Here is a 22568-nt window from a genome sequence, read left to right as displayed (position 1 = left end):
AATTGGAATGTAATAGATTTCTTGAATTGAATTTCGCAGTTTCCATCTCGGTTCCGATTCTGTCTTTTTAAAGTCGTAACCGCTTGAAGAATGACCTCACTGTGTCCGGTTTTCACTTACATAATTTGAAATCCGCGGGTTCAAAATACTTAGCTTGGATTTTAATTTGTCAAAAATTTCTTCACGAAAAATTTCACTGCCAAAAAAACTACGTCCACTTTCTGCGAGCACCGCCTACTAATCCTTCTGTTGGAACAACTTCTATTTCTCAACAAAGCAAATATGAAGTGCCTAATAATTTACCACAGTCTCTGTGATTAATTTTGATTCTGAAAATTGTCAAAGATACAATAATTTTTTAAGCAATTCCAAATTTCCTTTTTTTTACGGGAGTAGCTGTAACTTTGTTTCCAGTCATTTTAAAGACTTTAAATTTTGTATAGCGTTATTTGGATAGTTGAACTAAATTGTGTAAAAAATTCATGAAAAAATATACACCGATAGTGAAATTGCAGCTTGTCAAATGTGGAAGAGAGTGCGCAGCTTCACGTGATTTCATTATTTTTTTAACGTTACTGTATGTGTGCGATCAAAGCTTTTCCACTCTAATGAACATTAAAATGAAGAACAGAAATTGATTAAACGCTGAAAACAGTATTCAACGCGCTCAAATCGAACATAAAACAACATAATATCTCCAAAATGTGAAAGAAAAGCCAAGGTGATTGCTTAAAACATCATCACCATCTGCTTTACTAGTTGTTCAAGCAGTATATTGAAACTATCAATCAACGTGAAAATGCTATAAATTGTTGTTTTGTGTCAAACTGAAAATTTAACAAGAAATTAAAAAAAAACGTGCACTGAAAATCGAATCGATTAATCTTTCTCGCCCACAGCAACCAAATTTTGGTTGAAAGCAACACAATCACCAACACCAATATGCTGAACAATTTCAAAATATTTATTGTTTTAATTGGAAAAAGTTGAAAAATGATTTATTTGTATACCGGTTGAAAATATTATACATTTCCTTTCTCCTTGTATATATAAGCAGAAATATTTTTTGAGTATTGTGTCGTTTTCGAGTCATCTTGATCTAATGTTTTGGAGCATCATAAGCCTGAACTGCCTACCTACACGTTTAACATCCAATGTTTGAAATCGTAGCTTCGAGAAGCGCTTGTTCAAAATCGAAATGTTCAAAGTTTAACGTTAAAAAAACTTTTTTTGTAGAATATAAAAAATAGACAGAAATACGAAGAACATGTTGCAATTTGTTCGGATGTTCATCGTACGTGTTGCGTTATTTCGGTCATTTCGTGAAGCAGGTGCAAGCCCCCGAAATATCCTATTTGCTTGCAATCCATGTCGTTTTGGATAACTTATCAAACCAATGTCTCCACCTAAAATGAGCTCCATACTGCCAGATTCGAAGGCCTGGTGTTGTGTTTGGTCAACTTCTTCAAACCGTGGTTTTTGTTAGTCACCTTTTGGTGTAGCTAAATTTCAAACTTGTCTATGATGAACAGAAACGGATAATGACAACAGGAAAACATTTTCCAACTAGTAGGTAAGAGTAAAAACATTTATTTTGAGACACAACGTACATATATCCCAAATATAATTCAACAAACGTCGGGCTCTAGCTTTTCAGCAATCTAAAAACATCCTGAACTCCAGCCATAGAAAAATAAATACAATAGCTGATGTTATTTATGATTTCTATATCTTTTTTTCATTTTTTTTTTTTGCTTTTCAATATACCTTTCAGAGACTCGAGCTTCGAGATTTTATTTCCGACGAAGTTGATAACGATGCCGCTGCTGCTGATTTTTCGCCTGAGGCCGCGCACTCTATCTATCTATGTGCTACCACCATACACAAAACCAACGAGCACTGGCACTTCTTTCGAAAACTGCGAACCACAAACGACGTCCTGTTCCAACTCTCAAGGTTCTTCGGATCTCCGATGTGTCTTTATGCTCTTATTCGCTTCTTCCGTCCTTCCTTCCTGACTTCCGTTCTATCATCCGTTACTTCTTGGCGCCACCTCGTAGCAGTTCCCTCTGCCTAATTTGGTCAGGACAGGACAGGTGTGCGTGTGTGAGTGTGTGTATGTGTGAATCTTGTTCCTTTTCTCCACAAAAGGGGGCAAAGAGGGGTTCTGGGTCGACTCCACTATATCTACGGATCCTTTACGAGCAAAGTTCACCGAGGAAGCAAAACTGTACTAATTTTATTTGAGTTTTTGATTTTCCCACTCTCTTTTCTCTACACACACCGCACATCAGCCGCTTGGCGTGCCCTCAACTCTCTTTTTTTCTCGTTCCAGTTCCAGCTGTCGCCAAAGTACGGTTCCGTCGTCCTTCCTGTGCTTCACAACTCGGTCCTCCGACACAGTGTTTTCCTTGTGTCTTTCTTAGCTTTTCCGTACACTCTAGATTTAGAATTTTTTCGGGTGCTCACTCTTTTTTCCTCTCGCTTTCGATTCTCTTATCTCCGTCTTCTGTATCTTATATGTGTTATTTTGAAAGTCAAAAATATCAAATTTTCGTCTGATCCACCATTGATTTTCCTGCAGTGATCCAGTCAGAACTGCGCTCAGCTTTCCTTCTGGCCGTTCGAGGGCCCACTATCTGCAGTACTATTTTTTTTATTTACTTCAGCCTTTCACCATTTTTTCACTATTCACATTTTTTGTCGTAGCTCGAAACGCTGCATCACGTCCCTTAATGCAGTGGATAGGAATCGAATTCCATCACATACTGCATCACAGAAAATCCTTTTTTTCACTACCTGCTCACTCCTTCGCACCCCAACGATACTGCCGTTTCCAGCTGCCGATTCACCGAATCCGAATCCCAATCGTTATCCCATTCCAATTTTGTCCCATTTAGCAAACACAAAAAAAGAGGAAAATCAATTTTTCTCCGATAAAGCACTGATTAAAACACTTTCAACATGCCGTCAAACACCGATGTATTATCACAGGAAAATTTTTTAATCACCTTCTCCTAGCTGCCGCAAAGGGGCTCACTCACAGAAAAAAATCAACTGAAAAAAGTGATATCCTTCAAGAAGGGGACAAGACAAGACCACCGCAGCCAACAAGAGGCGACACATGCGATTCGGAAAAGTTTCAGGCTCATACTACCGCGACTTTGGCTGGCAGGCTCGCAGGAAAAGCTCCCACCAAAAACCAGAGGAAAAACTAACTATACACGAGCTGTGCTGTGCTGTGTGCGAGATGGAAACATGTCTTCGTCGGTTCGTTGTTGGGAGGAAAAACTCGTCCGTGTCGGATGCTTTTCCTCCTGTCCTGTATCCTTGTAGGTATACCAGCCACATTCACGACGGGAGTCGAGTCGCATTGGGGCACACGGCAATTCCGCCTGGTTTCGCTCCTCGCTCGCTCACCAACACACGACACCGGATGGCTCTCGTCGGTAGCCATTCTCTCGTTCCGTGCGGAGTTTGGTTTGGTTTGGATACAATTGTTTGCTTGCTGCTGCTTCTTTCTGCTGCTGTATTGCCGCTTCCGTTGCTGGTTCTCCTTCTGCTGTGAAGTGTTTTAACGGTTACCTTTTGCCAGAGTTGCCTGCCATGTGAACTATACGAGGATGATATTCTATTTCGAAGAGGTATCCAACTTTTATTAAAAATTTTGATACATTTGCTTAATACAACATATTAATGCTGCTGATTCGAGCGGGTTTTAGGATGTTCAGCTTGTTCGGCAGGTTCTTGGAAGTCATATTGATGTTTAACCAATGCAGCGATGGCCGATTTATAGAAATTTTGGCATTTTGTTTCAAACATTCCCGGTAAATCTACATATTTAAATAAATGGTTCCACTTTGATTAAAATCACTTCGCATAAACCATCTCTTGTTCAACTTTGGAAATGCGATACAAACGAACTCAGCGTGAAACACAGAATAAAGAATAGAAATAAAATACGGGACAGAAAACAGTTGATAGTTAACGATCCCTCGTACTCTTACAAATTTCGAAATTTCAGGAGAGATAAGGGGTTCCGAGATTCAGGTAGGTTTCCTTTTGAACTTTGTTTAAATGATACAATTTCCCTGTGACTCGTGACTAAACAGTCACAGGTAGAAAGTGATTCTATTAATCAACTTTTCAACACAAACACATGACAGTTACAGCAAGTCACGACTTACAGGTGGATGTTTTTCTGTATTTGCTCGAGTTTCTGAGCATAGGAAAAAGAGTTTTTTACCAATTGCAGGAGATGTGGAATGCATCTGTTAGATTTCGTTTAGATATCTTCCCGTGCCTCTGGAAAAGCTCTGGTTTGACAGTTCAAGTGTCATTTTGAGCTATTTTCCTGTTATTCAGAAGATCATGGTCCCGACCGTAATAGTTTGCAAGCTAAGTGTATACTAAATTAATTATTGTACTGTGGTCGGGACGATATCTTCCTGTATTTGCAACATCTGAAATCACAGGACCAATTCGGAACACAAAAATCGCTCAGAAAAACTACTTTCAAATTAACCTGATGCATGATGGTTTGAAACAGTTCCCGCCTGTGATTTACAGGGAATTCCGAATTTCTTTATGACACATGCCGCCAAAAAGGGGAATCATGCAAAAGCAGGGTTAGATGCAACATTTGTATACCACAAAACTCATTCAATTTTTATTTCAATACACTGTAATAAAGTTACCATTTAATGATAAAGAATTGATGATGACATAGCTTTAAACATCGTTAAAGAGTTTTTAAAAGTTTTTGATTCTCATAAAAAAAATAAAAAATCGAGGAACCGATGTACATTTTTTTACATTTTACAACTTTACCCAGTATGACGGATTGGCTTGATTATATCACCTTCAAACTTAATATTGCATTCACTATCCTTTACCAACACTGTTGGTGTAATTTTTTTTTTTCGGAAAATCTCCAATTTTTTTTAAATAAATATTTTTATAATTCAGTTACTTGTCTGGGGCAAATGCTACAAAATGCAAATCAGAACGAAACCTCATAAATCTCGTTGCTGGAATATGATTGTTTCGCATTAAAATTTCATCAATCCTAAGATTTTTTGTTTTCAGCTAATGGAATATTTTGTAGTATTTTTTACTCCTAAATGTATGCAGCAAATTTACACTTTCTCCTTAAAATCATTTTTGACAGAAAAAATGTAAAATTTAGTTCGAACAAGCCCAAAAATTACTGTAATTGGTACTTTATGCATTATGACATCAAATATATATCCGAATCTATAAATTTTCAAACGTTTTCATTTAATTTTTATTTAAAACAAAGTTTGTTGCAACTTACCCCTTTTTCTATGTAGGGTGAAATTGTTTTTGTAAAATTAAAAATAACAGGTGAAACCAACAATTTTCTGACTGCGTAAATTTGGAACGCTCTTGGAACCGACCGCGCACGGAAGGATTTGATGCTTTCAAGTTGGCTCACCGAGCTTACCGAAAAGCAACAAGAACTGCCGAACGCTCAAATTGGCAGACTTACTGCACCAACATTTCAGGCTTGCACGAAGCTAGTAGGTCAAATATGGTCTTAGCCAAATCAAAAGATTATCAGGTGTCATACCTTAAAACCCCCAGTGGTGGTTGTAGTGATTTTTGTCCTAATTCCATTTTTAATACGTTGTTTACTTGTGTTCCCTACAGTGATTATACATCAAACGACGATGAAACATTAAGTTGTCTATTCAATACTCATACTCACTTTCCAGAATGTATTGATCAAGATTCATCGATAGAGCCTGAGTTCTTTTCAGGAAGTCTAGATTCCTTGAATTTTGCTCGAAAAATAGTTACTACAGAATCGATCAAATGGGCAATCGATGGTTTTGCTCAATACAAATCTCCTGGTAGTGACGGTTTATTTCCAGTTTTGCTTCAAAAAGGTCTCGATCATTTCAAACACATAAAGAGTGATACGGTCAAAATTTGGTCAATATCAACTTGACGTATTTCTTAAAATTTTGCATTTAAAAAACCTGAACACCCCTCATTTTGAAGGTGTGTGTGTTTGTAGAATGTTGCTCCTATTTTGATTTTGGAATTCACTCTTCAGTTGTCAAAATGCCGTCCAAGGAAGAAGAGCAGCGTATCAAAATTTTGCTCGCGCATCGCGAAAATCCGAGCTACTCGCACGCAAAGCTGGCAAAATCACTAAAAGGGAACATCCATAAATGACGTAGCATTTGAGGGGGAGGGGGGGAGATTGACTTTATGTGCCGAGAGGGGGGGTATGGGTTCAAGTAAAGCTACGTAGCTTTAATTCAATATCGAAAAAAAATCAAAATTATGCCTAATTCAATCCAGTCTGAACATGTAGCTTTTGACTCCTACTGCCCGACTGTTTTCAAGCGTATCAAGGAGCGTACATGCAAGAAATGCAATTTATATTTTGCTTCAAATGTTCTCCAAAGGAGCATAGCAAAATCCACAAGGCCCCAGCCTCGGAAAGAAAGATTCGTCCAAAGCGAATTGTAGGCAAAAGAGGACACGAAGTTACTCCAGAGGATGATAGAGAGTGGGTGGAGGCAGCTGACATCGCAAATGCAATTATTCCAGCCGAACAGACGATGGAGGAAAGCTGCCCAACGATTTCATTGGAATCCCGAATGGAGATAATTTGGACCGACGCAACTGATTGAATACTTACTAGCTATCCTGTTTGTTAAAAGGTAGCTTGATTTTTTTTTGACTGATTGATATGCTTTTTTAAACTTCCATTTATAACTTCTTTCCCTTTTTTGTTAATTTTTGTATTATTCTTGCAAAATGCTGATAATAAAAGTAAAAATTAAAAACCGATTTCCAAAAAAGGGGGGGAGGGGGGTTTATTGAAGCTACGTGATTATCTAGGGGGGGTCTATAACTTTGTGACGACATGCTACGAGGGGGAGGGGGGTGGTATAAAAACTAAAAAAAGCTACGTCATTTATGGATGTTCCCAAAGTTGCCAAATCAACCGTTACAAATGTAATTAAAGTGTTTGGGGAACGTTTGTCGACAGCCAGGAAGTCTGGATCGGGGGGAAATCGAAAACCGGAAGTCGCTGAGACGACAAAGAGAGATGCCTATAGTTTTAAGCGAAACCCTAACCTCTCTCTCCGAGATGCCGCTAATAAGCTGGGTGTATCGTCTACAACCGTGTATCGAGCCAAAACACGAGCCGGACTATCAAATTACAAGAAGGTAGTGACTCCAAATCGCGATGATAAACAAAATACGACGGCCAAAGCGCGATCCCGGAGGCTGTACACGACGATGCTGACGAAGTTTGACTGCGTGGTAATGGACGACGAAACCTACGTCAAAGCCGACTACAAACAGCTTCCGGGGCAGGAGTTTTATACGGCAAAAGGAAGGGGAAAGGTAGCAGAAGCACATGAAACTGTCAAAGTTCGCGAAGAAATATCTGGTTTGGCAAGCCATCTGTACCTGTGGCTTGAAAAGCAGCATTTTCATAGCTTTCGGAACTGTCAACCAAGAAATTTACGAGAAAGAGTGTTCGAATAAACGTCTGCTGCCTTTCCTGAAGAAACACGGTTGTTCCGCACTGTTTTGGCTGGATTTGGCATCTTGCCATTACGGTAAAAAGGCCATGGAGTGGTACGCCGCCAACAACGTGCAGGTGGTTCCCAAGGACAAGAACCCTCCCAACACGCCAGAGCTCCGACCAATTGAGAAATACTGGGCTATTGTCAAGCGAAACCTAACCTTCTGCGGCGAAGAAGGTGGACAAGGTGGCTGTACAAAATCTGATGGCAGGGGTTAAGCGTAAGGCCCGGCAATTCGGATTTGGAAAAGCGAAAGCCTAATTGAATATTTATCCTGAATTTTATACTAATTAAACTTGAAAAAAGAAATTTAATTTGATTTTTTAAATAAACGATTTCACCGATTTACACGCGTTTTCCCTTGACCAAATTTTGTCCGTATCACCCTTTATTAAGAAAAATAATGATAAGCAGTTTTGCTCATGGATATATTCCTAAACTTTGGTGGCAGATAGCCGTGAAATTCACCCCTAAAGGGGGACGATCATCATCCTCATCAATATTTTATCCAATTAGTCTAAGTTCATTTCTATTAAAAGCTCTTGAACGTTTAATTGATCATCATACCAGGCAAGATTGCCTTGTCCAACATCGGCTTAATGCGACACAACATGCTTACCAAACAGGAAAATCAACATTAACTCTTCTGCACAACGTAGTAGGTACACAATATTGAAAAAAGTTTTTCACAGAAACAATCATGTCTGGGAGCATTCCTTGATATAGAAGGAGCATTTGATAATGTCTCGTACTAATAAAATTTTTAGAAACGTCGCTGGTGAACTGGCAACAAAACACAGACTTTCGACAATCTAGTACTTCATTTTTCTTTGTCGGAAGTCTTTCGGAAGTCGGAAGTTAGGACTTCCGAAGTAAAATTTAGTGCTGGCGCATTAATCTGAATGCGGCATTACTTCATGGAGTGCCAAGTGTTATAATTAACTAAATTAGCGCAATGTTAAGTAACAAGAATCTTCATTCGTCTTTAAGACAGGCTTCAATTATAAAAGTTAGCACAAGTGGTTGCCCACAGGGAGGTGTACTATCCCCTTTTTTGTGGAACCTAATTGCAGACGACTTGTTGAGAAAATTCAATGACCGTGGAAAATCTACGCATTCGCAGATGATTATCTTCTGCTGGTTAGAAGTTTGTGCAATTTTTTTTTTTTTTTTTCTTTTTTTTTTTTTTGACAAGATGGAAATTTGACTTCAAACCATAACAGCCGGGTGTTTGCTGCCGTGTGTGGGTTCGTCCCACTAAAACCACCTTGGGCTTCGTGTGCCCCTTGGTTTCACCCTATGATACTACATCAAGGGGTAGGCTGTGCTCATGCACTTATACATCTCACCCTTTTCCTCTTTCTCAATTTTTCCTCAATTTCTCCTTGATCATCGTTCTGCTTTATCCTTCTTCCTCCTTCTCCTTTTCCTCTATCGTCTACTTCAGACTGGTACGGAAGACCCCGAAACGTGTGCCGGTTAGGTAACGCTTTCATAATAACTCACGCCCGTCACAGCATCCACTATCCCGGGGACCTCGAAACGTGTGCCGGTTAGGTAACGCTTTCAAAGTAACTCGCGCCCGTCACAGCAACCACTTCCGCAGGATTTCTAACCACCCAGGCATGGCCGATTGAGAAACTACCAAGCTAGAATCCCGACACGACCACCCCGAATGGTATCTCCGCTTCCTTTTGCTGCAGGAAAGATCGTAGCTGAGTACGTGAGACCTTTTAAGTCCCACCACACGTATGAGTCCAGATTAGGGTTATACCGCGCCCTAAGATCGCGTTGCTTTTGAATTGAAGTGTCATACGAGGCCCAAGACCTTTCATTAGCTTGTCAAATTTGGTTGACTATCTCGCTCTCTCCGTTCATCATCTTTCCTGATCCTTATCAGATCGCGCATGATTTGCGAGATTTCGTCGACTATAGCACGCCATGACTGTTCGTCGCGACACATTTCACTCACTATGTTTTCAGCGTTCAAATTTAGAAGTTGTTGACGCCTTGAATTGAACCTGGGGCAGACAAAGATAGCATGTTCTGCCGATTCCTCCGTCTCTACGCATTCCGGGCAATAAGGCGAGCTGATAAGCTTAAACCGATGAAGGTATTGCTTAAAGCACCCATGACCCGAAAGGAACTGCGTCAGGTAGAAGTTGACCTCTCCATACTTCCGATTTACCCAGTCTGAAAGTCTCGGGATTAGCCTATGCGTCCATCTTGCGTTGTTCGATGCGTCCCATTGCTCCTGCCACTTGAGCATTGACGCTGCTCGTTGAATATTACGCACTCCTCTAACAGCTCTTGCTTTGTAACATTCCATATCCTCCGCCAGAGTTATGTCGATGGGAACCATGCCCGCGATGACAAAAGCTGCATCTGCTGATATGGTCCTGTACGCACAGGAAACTCGCATGGCTATCAACCGATGTGTGCTCCGTAATTTGGATCTGTTGCGCTCTACCTCTATCGCGGAGCTCCAGGCCGCTCCTCCGTATCGTAGTTTCGACAGTGCTACGCTCGCAAGGAGACGTCTCTTGCTACTCTTTGGACCATGGCAGTTCGGCATAATCCAGGCCAATGAATCTATGACTTTCGATGCACTTTCGCAACAGTATTTGACATGCGCACCAAAACTTAAGCGATGATCGACCATTACTCCAAGGTATTTCAGCTGCTGTTTCGAAGATGTCGTGTGCCCTCCAACAGTAATCTCCATGTGCGGCACAACTCTTTTATTGGTCACGAGCAGAACTTCAGTTTTATGGTGAGCTATCTGAAGCTTAACTCCCTCCATCCAGATGCCAACCCTTTCTACGGACACCGTTGCAAGGTCTTCTACCTCCTCGATTGTTTCGCCGTTAATCATGAGCACGATATCGTCAGCAAATCCGACTATCTGCACGCCTGCTGGTAGTTTCAGCGTTAACACCTCATTATACATGGCATTCCAAAGCACAGGTCCGAGTATGGAACCCTGTGGAACACCCGCTGTTAGGGAAGTAGATCGTAACCCAGTTTCGGTTTCGTACGTCAGGATTCGATTTTCGAAGAAGCTTCCTATTATCCTGCAGAGAGTATTGGGAACAAGCATCCTGTGAAGCGCTTTGGCAATCGCTTCCCAGCTGGCATTGTTGAAGGCATTCTTAACGTCGATCGTCACAATGGCGCAGTGACGAACACCTGTTCGCTTCTTTTTATATGCGCGCTTCGCGTACTCTGTCACCATACGGATGGCGTCCACCGTAGATCTCCCTTTCCGAAAACCGAACTGTCTGTCCGACAGTCCACTTCCGCCTTCTGTGTAGATAATAAGCCTGTTTAATATTATCCTCTCCAGTAGCTTACCAAGGGTGTCCAGCAGACAAATGGGTCTATATGATGATGGATGCCCTGGGGGTTTCCCGGGTTTCGGTAGTAGCACCAACTTCGCCGTTTTCCACGAATTGGGAAAAGATCCCTCGTCGAGACACTTTTGTAGCACCACTCTGAAGGTATCCGGAATGGTCTGTACCGCCACCTTCAGCATTGCATTTGGGATTCCGTCCGGACCAGGGGCCTTATTCACCGCAAGTTTCTTAGCGATAGCCACGAGTTCTTCGTTCGTTACTGGCTCGATGTCGTGGGCACCCGCGTCGTACGGGGTAAGTGGCCACTGCGTCGGGCCATGCTGCGGGAAAAGATGTGCAACGATCTCTCTCAGTTTTTCCGGGCACTTTTCGGTCGGCGACTTTGGGCCACCGAATCTCGCCAGTGCAACTCTATAGGCTTGGCCCCATGGGTTATCATCTACGCTCTGGCATAACGCTCTGTAGCAGTTTTCTTTGCTTGTTTTAATAGCTCGCTTAAGTGCCACCCTGGCTGCTCGGTAAACGGCACCTCTCGTTTCTCTGTCGGCTTCATTTCTCGCCCGTTGAGCTCGTCGTCTCGCTTTTAGACAGCTAGTACGAAGCTCAGCTATTTCTGAAGTCCACCAGTAAGCCGGTCGTCGCCACCACTTCGGTGTATTTCTTCTGGGCATGGTCATGTCGCACACCGCTACCATCATTTTCGTCAGCTGCTCAGCATTATGGACCTGGGATGAGTCCTGCATGTATACAGCTTCGGTGCACACTTCCTTGTCGAACACTTTAGTCTTCCATCTCCGCTCGTGCACTGGCAGCTGCCTTACTGCCACCGGATTTCGGTTTCCTACGCTATAGCGTATCGCCTGGTGATCGCTGTGGGTATAATCGTTACACACTCTCCAATTCATATCAGTTTTTAATGATGGACTCGCAAAGGTGATATCGATCACTGACGTTCTGTCTGGTAATCCATGCTTGCGATAGGTGCTGATGGATCCAGTGTTGCACAGCTCAACTTCCAGTCTTGCGAAGGACTCTAGTAGACTGTGGCCCCTAGGGTTGTTGCACCTACTACCCCAGTTTACCGCCCAGGCGTTGAAGTCTCCTCCTATTACAACAGGGGCCTTTCCTGCCAGTTCGTGAGTGAGTTCATCCAACATTGTGTTGAACTCCCCGATCGTCCATCTTGGTGGAGCGTAGCAGCTACAGAAAAAGATGCCGTTAATTTTGGCAATCACGAATCCGTCCCGAGAATCTACCACTATCTCCTGGATAGGAAAACGTCCCGTGGCGTAGACAGCAGCTGAGCCAGACCTGTCCGCTGCCCAATTACCGTTTCCAGACGGGATTCTGTATGGTTCTGATAAAAGCGCCACATCATACTTCTTTTCGCCTACCGTTTGCTCCAGCAGAAGCTGTGCAATCTCGCTATGGTTGAGGTTTAGCTGGGTTATTTCCAGTTTTACTGGCTTGCCTTTGCCTTTATATATACCGGGCAGTCCAAGCCACCAGTTTCGTGGACATTTCCATCCTCCTGCTTGCATAGCATACATTTCGGCTGTTTTTTGCATTCTCGAGAGAAGTGTCCCTCTTCACCGCATCTTCGACAGCATCGTGACCGGTCGGGTCCGTTGCAGCTTCGGGATAGATGACCAAAATCCCAGCAGTTGAAGCAGCGTTGCATCTGCTTCGGTATCCTGGGTGCGGTTCTAAAATGCCCTATTGACCACCCTACTCTTACACTTCCTACCGTCAGTAGCGTGTTGGCCGCTGTTGGTGAGAGGCGAATCGTTGCAATCTGCATTCCACCGTACGCCTTTCTTAATTTTATAGCTACCGATTCGTTGCTCATGCCAGGTATGCTAGAGAGAGCTTTCTCGAGCTCCTCTGCAGTGGTAAACTCATCAAGGTCCTTACATTCAATGGACGCGATCTGTGATAGCGCTCGGACAGTCGCTTCATCGCCTAGGGTGCTTTCGACAAGCTCCTTGAAGTCGGCGCTTTTTACCGCCGGATCTTTTTTTAGCTCGAAGAGCAGTTCACCTTTTTGGGTGCGTCTTGTTTTGGTGACGCTCTCGCCGAGAGCAGATAACTTTGGCTCTGCGCGTAACTTCCGGAACAAGTCCGCATACGTTGTGCCTTCTTTCGCTTCCACGATAAGCGCATCACCCCTGGACATCACCCGTTGAGGTTTGGGTTTTGGGGGTGGTTCTGGTTTCATAACGACCTTTCTTTTTACGTTCTCCTTCCTATTGCGAACCATTCGCCAGCCTCCAGCACTGCTTTCACCGTCGGCATCCTCATAATCCGTGCCCCTCCTTTTTTTGGAGGAATCGTTCACGACGGGGGAGTCGCGGTCTCTTTTTGCGAAGTTTGTGCAATAGCACATTATTTAATATTTATAATGCAATAAGTTACAACAGTGCAACAGTTAATCCTCTAAAAACTAATATTGTTTTATTTACTAAAAGACGTATCACCCACTACCGCTCTCTACTGTTTTAAGGTTCCGAAATCACCGTGTCTGATCAAATTAAATATTTGGATGTCATTGTTGCTTCTAAACTGAACTGGTCAGATCACATCGAATTCAGAATCATAGAAGCATGCATGGCCTTCGGACAATGCCAACGTGCAATCGGGAAAACTGGGGACTCAAACCCAAACATATTCACTGGATTTATTCTACAACAGTAAGATCAATTCTGGCCTATGGGTGTCTAGTGTGGTGGCAGAAAGGAGAAGTTTCAACAGTTTGGACAAAACTATTTCACCTCCAAAGAATGTGTCTATTATGGATGTCCGGATCGTTCACAACAACTTCTACTGCAGCACTAGATGCTCTGTTTTCTATAAAACCTCTACACTGGTTCCTTTCACAGGAGGCCTTTTCATGTGCTTTTCGTCTACAGGTAGTTGGTCTCTGGCTGTCAGGAAATTTCGAAAGATCATCGAGTCATACAAATGTGTGGCCTGAATAAGTTAGATTTGACGAGTTTAATTTAGCGCCAAACGATTGAACACTTCCTGGTTGTGTTCCCTACATGGGCTTAAATCAAATTTCCTTCTCCCCAAGAATCGTTATCAGGTTTTGTAAAGGACCAAATGTCATCTCATACTGTATTCTATACTGACCGTTCATTACTAAACGACCTTGCAGGTACAGAAATTTACTCTCACGAGTTGAACATAGAACATGCTCAACCTCTAGGTAAATATTGTACAGTAAACTGCCCTAAATTGGTATGGGAAATTTCAAGCTTGTGAAATTTTATGCGCTCCAGGTTTTAATTGATCCTAGGCCTAGTACAAGACCTCATGCCAGATCGGATCACGGGAAGAGGTCACTCAACGAGCCTAAAGTTTGTATGGGATTTTCGGACATTTTGTTCGGGAGGAACATGAAAATTCAGTTTTTCATGAATAACTTTGGTCCCCTCCGGCCGATTTCTTTTCAAAACGGTTTTTCTCAAAGTTTAAATTATGACAAATATATTCCAAGACTGCATTTCGATTCGACTTATAATAAAAAAGTTATTAGACTTCAAAAATGGGGTACCTTTTTTCCGGGTGATATTCATTACTGTTAATGCTGCATAAAAATGTTCGTAGCAGTGCAATGCAACAAAGCCTATTTGACACACCGCACGCATCGGAAACATGAGTAATGGCTGTTTTATCCTGAATTCCCTTTCATTTTTTTTAAAAAGATCAGAAAACTAATGATCGGATTTGAAAATTTTGAACCAAACGAGACCTATCTTTTGCATTTTTTTCCGAGGAATCCAATGAAGGCTGTTTGAGCCACCGCACGCTTTGAAATAGTGCCCCTACGTTCCCCTACGTTTTTCAATGATTTCAAGAAAAATATAGGGGAAATGAGGATAAAAACAGCTATAACTCCATACTTCAAAGCGTGCGGTGGCTCAAACAGCCTTCATTGGATTCCTTGGAATAAATTGCATAAGATAAGTCTCGTTTAGTTCAAAATTTTCAAGTCGGATCATGGTTTTTCAGAACTTTTAAAAAAAATGAAAGGGAATTTAGGGTAAAACAGGCATAACTCCTGTTTCCGATGTGTGCGGTGTGTCAAATAGACTTTGTTGCATTCCTCGATAAAAATCACACATAATACGTTCCATTTGGTTCAAAATTTTCAAGTCCGAACAGACTTTTTCTGAGCTATTTGAAAAATGTAGGGAAAGGAAGAGTAGGCGTGTGCTGAACGGTCAACACGCGTTTTATTTTCGTGCAGAAATTTTCATCGAATTTATATATTTCCAGTCATATTTTTAAAATGTTTTTCCGAAAAATGCAATGATCGTGTGAAGTGTTCGTGGAAAATAATATCTAATCGATGTGATACTCATTAGCGTAATATTATGTCAAGTGCGTTTATTTTTTCCCTCCGAAGCAGCTGCTTAGAATGGGGCTAGTACTACGCCCTCCCGGACCATCCAACGAAAGGCAGTGATGAGCCAAAAAGTGGTTTGATCGGAGAAATGTATCCTTCCATCCAAGATAAGTCATTTTTGTTTATTTATACATTTAATTAGCTAATTAGACAATTCTATTGATGACAAGTAGGTACTTTGTAATTTTAGAAAATTCAAAAGTTTTTAATTCGGAGCAAGGATCGAAAAATGACGTTGGGAAATTTCATCGTCAACTTGTGTTAGAACTTCTACACAAGTCAGGTTGCATGTCAAAAGGTTTGTTTCCCCACTACCAAAGCTCAAAAAGCTTCCAATTGTTACCACATATTTTCATTTACAAAGTGGCGCTAGTGTGAGATATCATTCTAAAATTTTTTAATTGTTTTTTTTATATATGAATGAAATTTACAGTCTTAAAATAAGTTCAAATTTTTCGTTAAAACATTTCTGTACTTTGAATGATTGTGTTGGAATATCCTGATTTATTAGTGGTAATATTTCAATAGTAGTTAGAGATCGATTCTGGCTCATTGGCAGTTGAAAGTTCGTATACAGAATGCAAACACATAAAATTATGGAAAATCAAAGTTACGGAAGCTTCAATTCAGGTTCGAATGATGATGAAACTTGAAAAAGCATCTTACCAATAGGGTTGCAAGATTTACAAGTTGATTTTAAATCAAAGTGAGTTTTTGAAAAAATCTAATAATTGATTTCTATTTCTAGGTAATTGATTTAACATTAGTTTTGAGTAAATATTTATGTTGGTATTATTTCGTCTTTTATAATATACAATCCAGGTTTAAAGAATGAAGGGGAGTCAATCCTATCAGTTTGAGTTTCTAATAACTTGACCAGAATAGTAAATTCATAATTCCAATCTGTTTCCATTTCTTTATTATCTCAGTTAAGTATTACGAATAGTATTTCATGTCTTATTTTGATCCAGATTTATTAGATTTAGTTCATTGCTCCCAACACATCTAGCTTAAATGGTCATCTGGTGCAAAGGTATGCACTAATATAATGAATTTATGGAAAAAATGTACTAAACATGAGAGCTCAACATATCTTTATGAAAAATCTGTGTAGCAACTAGAGTAGTTCAAAATAAACCATCTTATTTTAAGTTTTTCATACAAGTATTTTTCTAATATCTAGTTCGATGAATCGTGATAGCTGACCGATTAATATCTTAAACAAGAAAAATTGATAGACACTCATAAATAGGCGCACAAAAATATTTGCCATTAATTCCATTAACATTAATTTTACACGAAAACCCTGACGGTAAAAAAACGAAAAACTTAAATAAGAAATGAGTAAATCTCAAATTCAGAGATGATAATTGTGAATCAGTTAGAAATTATGTTATGCTCTGCTGCTTTCAATTTTATGAATATTTGAAATAATTGCAATTTTTATTTATTCACGAATTCGATACGATACGTATTATGCAAATATTCGAAATGTATCTCACCATAAATTCGGATTGAAAGATAAGTATCCGATTTTAAGGTATAAAAACCATCTGAGAAAATTCATTACACAATTTACAATCAGAAAAGACCACCGTAGGCCCAATTAATGCTTTAAAGAATTGTGATTTTTTTTCAGATTTTGTTTACTAATTAATGGCTTTGAGCGTATTGTACTTAACCAAAACTTTTTTTTCTTAATGACACACAAATAATGTGAAATTTTCAAGACACATTATCATAGTTTCATTCTCACTAAGAATTTGGCCTGAATGACGTGAAGGCTAGTGATTTTGAAGAAATGATGTTTGCGTGCGCAAAACTGTTAACGATTTCGACAGCAATAATTTAAGGTAATATAAGGAAAGCTCTGACATCTTCCGATGAAATCGTGTTACGTTCTATATTTTTCCGATATTAATTTAACCTCTCATTCCTCCTTTCAGTGTTTTGGCGAAGTAGAATTTTGGATATTTTCATAGGCTGATATGCTCACTTTTTTTAGTAATATTTTTATGTTATGTAATTTATATTGAAATTGGAATACATATCATATTTCATACAGCTCGAACAAAGGTGTGTGGGTGCTTACATAATAAATTTCGGCTGAAAATAAAGTTATAATTTTTATGCATTTATGCGATAATGGTCAAATGATACAAGTTGTTGTATTTGTGTATCTTACATTCATATCTCTTGTTCTTCCATACGTATATAAAACAAAACATAGTTTAGCATACAGTAGTGAACGTAATTAAAACTCAATCCTTAGGTTCGGTTTTTGAATAAAACATGTTTTAAATATTGTAACAGAATTTGAAGCGACAAGAGTTGGGGTTCAAGTGACTCAAATGATATACCGTAACAGCGCTTTAAATTCGACTAATCGACGATTAGATCCAATTGAAAATTTCAAGGGTACCTGCCAAATTTTACTAGAAATAATAAAAAAAGTACTTCAAGACATTGAGATGAAAGGTAAATCTTTCGTAGTGTAACTTTCAAAACATGAATTTCAAAATACAGACCTCGTCGGTGGTCAGATTTTAAAACAGATGAGGCCGTAGCGTAGATAGGTATACCCAGAGTAACTATAGGGAAAATAATATGCATTGTGGTAAAACCAAAAGAATATCTATTTTGCTTGCTATGCTTTGTTGTTATTTATTTTTTGGTTGTTTACACTCTGTTACAGAAAGAAACAACAGTTTAGAATCCTTAGGGTTAAAATGTGATTATTTAAACCTCATTAGTTCAATCGTACATTAGTCATGTTAATGTGAAGGCCTCATTAGGAGCAAATAGGAGTTTCAATAGGAAACGTAGGAAGTGTAGGAGATTAGGAGCATAGGTTCATAGTGGTTACTTTACCTACCAAGGTAATTTCCCATGCCACAATACCTTTACCCCAAAACATTCAGCGTGGAGATCTGTGGAGGGATGGCGTACAGCCGGCCTCCGCTAAACATATCTTCACATATGCTGCTCTTCCCTTCCTCCTATCGACTACATGGACTTGGCCGGCGTCGTTATTGGTTCAAATAAATGAAGGAGATTCTCAAAACTGCACAGTGAGATTGTGATGCTTGTTCCCAGCACCTTTCATTTGGTTCATTGTGCAATGGTGATTATCTCGAACCAATCACGGAGTGCAACCATTATGCCATTGGCCAGGAGGGGCCGTAGGTGGACCGTAGTTGATAGCAAGCTCAAGCTCAAGCTCAAGCTCAAGCTATTTGAAAAATGTAGGGAAATTGAGGGTAAAACAGCCATAACTTCTGTTTCCAATCCGTGCGGTGGATCAAATAGACTTCGTTGAATTCCTTGGGAAAAAATACATAGGATACATTCCATTTGGTTCTAAATTTTCAAGTCCTAACATGCTTTTTTTCTGAAATCATTGAAAAATGTAGGGGAATTGAGGGTAAAAACAGCCATAACTCCATTTTCCAAAGCGTGCGGTGGCTCAAACAGCCTACATTGGATTCCTCGGAAAAAATCACACAAGATACGTCCCAAAAAATTCAAAATCCCAATAGATTCAAAATATTGAAGTCCGAACAAGCGCTTTCTTAACAATTTGAAAAATGTAGGGAAACTGAGGGTAAAACAGCCATAACTCTATTTTCCGAAGCGTGCGGTGGCTCAAACAGCCTTCATTCGATTCTTCGAAAAAAAAACTCCACAAAATACAACCCATCTGGTTTAAAATTATCAAGTCCCAACATGCTTTTTCTGAGCTATTTGAAAAATGTTGGGCAATTGAGGGTAAAACAGCCATAACTCCTGTTCCTGATCCGTGCGGTGGCTCAAATTGGCTTCGTTGGATTCCTCGAAAAAATCACATAGGACACAACCCATTTGGTTCAAAGTTTTCAAGTCCGAACATGCTTTTTTCTGAAATCATTGAAAAATGTAGGGGAAATGAGGGTAAAAACAGCCATAACTCCATTTTCCGAGGCGTGCGGTGGCTCAAACAGCCTTTTTTGGATTCCTAGGAAAAAATCACACAAGATACGTCCCAAAAAATTCAAAATTTCCAAGTCCGAACATGTATTTTCTTAACAATTTGAAAATTAAGGGGAATTTAAGGTAAAACAGCCATAACTCCATTTTCCGAAGCGTGCGGGGGCTCAAACAGCCTTCATTAGATTCCTCGAAAAAAAACCACACAAGATACAACCCATTTGGTTTAAAATTTTGAAGTCCGAACATGCTTTTTTCTGAAATAATTGAAAAATATAGGGGAATTGAGGGTAAAAACAGCCATAACTCCATTTTCTGAAGCGTGCGGTGGCCAAAACAGCCTTCATTCGATTTCTCAGAAAAAATTACACACGATAGGTCTACTTTTGTTCAGAATTCTCTGGTTCGAATCAGTGTTTTTCTGGAATGTTTACAAATTATAGGGGAATTAGGGGTTAAAAAGGCACTATATCTCCGTTCGTAAGCTTGTGCGGCGTTTGAAACTATGTCCAATCGATTTTCTGGAAATTTTCACAAAAGGAAAGTATATTTCCATAGATTTGGGACATGTAGGACAAATGATATTGAATTTCTTCGCGGTTTGTACACTTTTTCCCCATTGTGCAGTGTCTCTCATTAATAGTGATGAATATCACCCTGGAAAAAGATAACTATTTTTTGAAGCTTTATAACTTTTTCATCTTAACTCAAATCGAAATGCAGTCTTCGAATGAAATATTTGTCATAATTTAAACTTTGAGAAATCGACCGAAGGGGACCAAAGTTATTCATGAAAAACTGAATTTTTATGTTCCTCCCGAACAAAATGTTCCCAAATCCCATAAAAATTTTATACTCGTTGAGCGACCCCTTCCCGTGATCCGATCTGGCCCAAATTTGGCATGAGTAATTGTACTATGCCTAGGATCAATTTAAGCCTGCAGCGCATAACTTTTTCAAATGTCGGGTCATTTGGGGCACTCTATTGTACAGTCTTTCAGGCTGAGCTATATGTTATTATGTATGGAGTGAAATTGCACTCCAAAAGAAAATTATGTTCAGAATAATTTATTTTTGTTCAGATAGTCAAGTAGCTATCAAATCACTTAGTGCTTCCAGTTCTAGATCAAATCTGGTAATATCATGCCGGAAAGCAATCGAAGAACATGCTGAAGGCAACGGATTGAACCTTCTATAGGTACTAGGACATAAGGGAATTTTTGGAAACGAGTGCGCCGACGAACTCGTAGGAGCTGAATCGGGAAAGGAATTTTACGGACCAAGCCGGCTGTCCCAATATTGCCATGTTGGTTCAGAAACCAAATTCAAACTTGGTCCTCTAACTAGCATGAACAGTACTAGGAAGAGTTGGGCACTTGTCGCCAAACAAAATTATTCTTAGAAACACCATCTCCAATCATATCGAGTAACTTGTTAACTTTAACTAAATCTCATTGCAGCATCCTGATTAGAGCACTCTCCGATCGTTGTAAACTCAATTATCACATGCACAACATAGGTTTGTATGCCACATGTTTGTACCGTTAGCATTCCACCCGCCAACGCCAACACACTTCGTTGGTGGAAGTAATCCGGCTTACTTAGATGATGATTTCCCTCGCTCGTTGAGCCGATCATGTTCACAGTCGTACATTTGCTTGACTCCACGAATCCGGTTGTTTAGTGGCGATGCCATCATGCGTTCCCGCGCGGCTTTAATTCTTATACACATTCCCCTTTTACCTACGTCCAACGATGTTGGAAATGTATTAACCAGTATGCCACGCATTATTACATATTATATACAACGAGTACATAGCAACATCTCGAGTTCATTCGACCAATCCTACCGCCACACAATAACTTTGAACTCTACTACTCAAACTAGAGCAAACGAACTTGCCTATTTTTTTCACCAGTTGTAATGAGGCAGAGGAGTCCTCCGACTAGCTTGAACAAGCTACTTTCGTACCGGAACTACCCGATACGAGTAGGGGAGAGGAAGGCTATATGCGCATATTAAGGAAAGCACTCATTTTCTCCTATACTCCAAAAGATAGGAGTCTGAAAACTATATGCACATGAGCGGACATCTGTTTTATATACGTTAGTGAATTTTTTCTGTTAAAATCTCTTACAGTTTTTGTGAAAATAATTTTATAATAAAAGAAGTCAAAATAGCCGATTTCCGAAACTGGCGGGCTAAATGCGCATATTTATGTTTTTAGCTATATTTCATTACCACTTGCAATATTTTGATATTATTTAATTGAAAATGGTAGAAACGGATGTTAAGCATACGTCAAGGCCGAAATTTTGGTGAAATTTTTTACATCACTAGTTCTTTTGCATGAAACATAGTTAAGTATGCCATATGGCCATATTTCAGGGTAATATTTTGTTCATATTGTATTTTTATCGGATCAGTAGGAAGTTCTTCTTTTTTCGCTGAAAGATCGTTATTTGAGCGTAGATTTCATGTTTAAATGATAGAAAGTAAAAAATTTATAAGACTAATCTATTTTTCTTGATATAGGCATTTAACCTACCTTAATATGGGCATTCAGAACCTGTCTCTTATTCCAATATCTTTTCATTTACAACTTTGCCAAAGGCTTCGATTTGTTGAATTTCCGATTTCCAGATGAATAAGAAAGAAAAACCACTAAAATTTTTGTTCACAGAATCTGTATGCACAATAATTAAAGTTCACTATTTTATAACAAAACTGACAAAAATCTTGTTTGAATTTTTAAATTTTTTCGACTTTATATAACAATTTAATTTTTTTATGCCATGTGTTAAAAGCGTATTACCCTCAAACTGCACTAATTAGATATGATGAATCTCCAGCCATATCGTCAATCGGCTGTATGCGCATATTACCCAATATGCGCATATAGGAACACTTCCCCCTAAGTCGAATCGCGAAGTTAAACGATGAAGTCCCCATTCGCAAATTTCTGGAATGGGTACATGTCTGCTCAGTTCCGACTTTCGTCTTTCTCCGACTATCGACCATCCTCCAGGTTTTAGCTGACAACCGGCAAAATTAATGTACACACTTCATGACAATAACGTTTTAAAACTGTTTTTCGTTAAATCCAATTATTTAGTTGATATTTCTAGTCGGAATAGAATGATTATTTGGCCTGTTCCCGAAAAGTGATTAAGAAACTACATTTTCATCATCAAGCTCGATGGCAACACTGCCGGTCAATAGATCACTAAACGAGACAGGTGCCCCTGAATGTAGTG

General features: G+C 39.8%; 1 protein-coding gene across 3 annotated transcripts in view; it reads right to left on the bottom strand.

Annotated features, from left to right (window-relative positions):
- The window catches only part of LOC129751905 (acetylcholinesterase), a 417996-nt gene that overhangs the window by 189644 nt on the left and 205784 nt on the right, over nt 1-22568 (bottom strand). Inside the window, exon 1 of one of the 3 annotated variants that reach the window (XM_055747676.1) lies at nt 1768-3164. The exons of 1 other annotated variant lie outside the window; for it this stretch is intronic. The gene's annotated coding sequence lies outside the window, so the exon portion shown is untranslated. Of the gene's footprint in view, nt 1-1767; nt 3165-22568 lie in introns of those variants that run through there. One more of the 3 variants, XM_055747672.1, reaches the window with a different exon arrangement.

The sequence above is a fragment of the Uranotaenia lowii genome, chromosome 3 (assembly GCF_029784155.1).
Source record: "Uranotaenia lowii strain MFRU-FL chromosome 3, ASM2978415v1, whole genome shotgun sequence".
NCBI lineage: Eukaryota > Metazoa > Arthropoda > Insecta > Diptera > Culicidae > Uranotaenia > Uranotaenia lowii.
The sequence above is the reverse complement of the archived record's forward strand: the minus strand, read 5'-3'. Positions and strand labels throughout refer to the sequence as shown.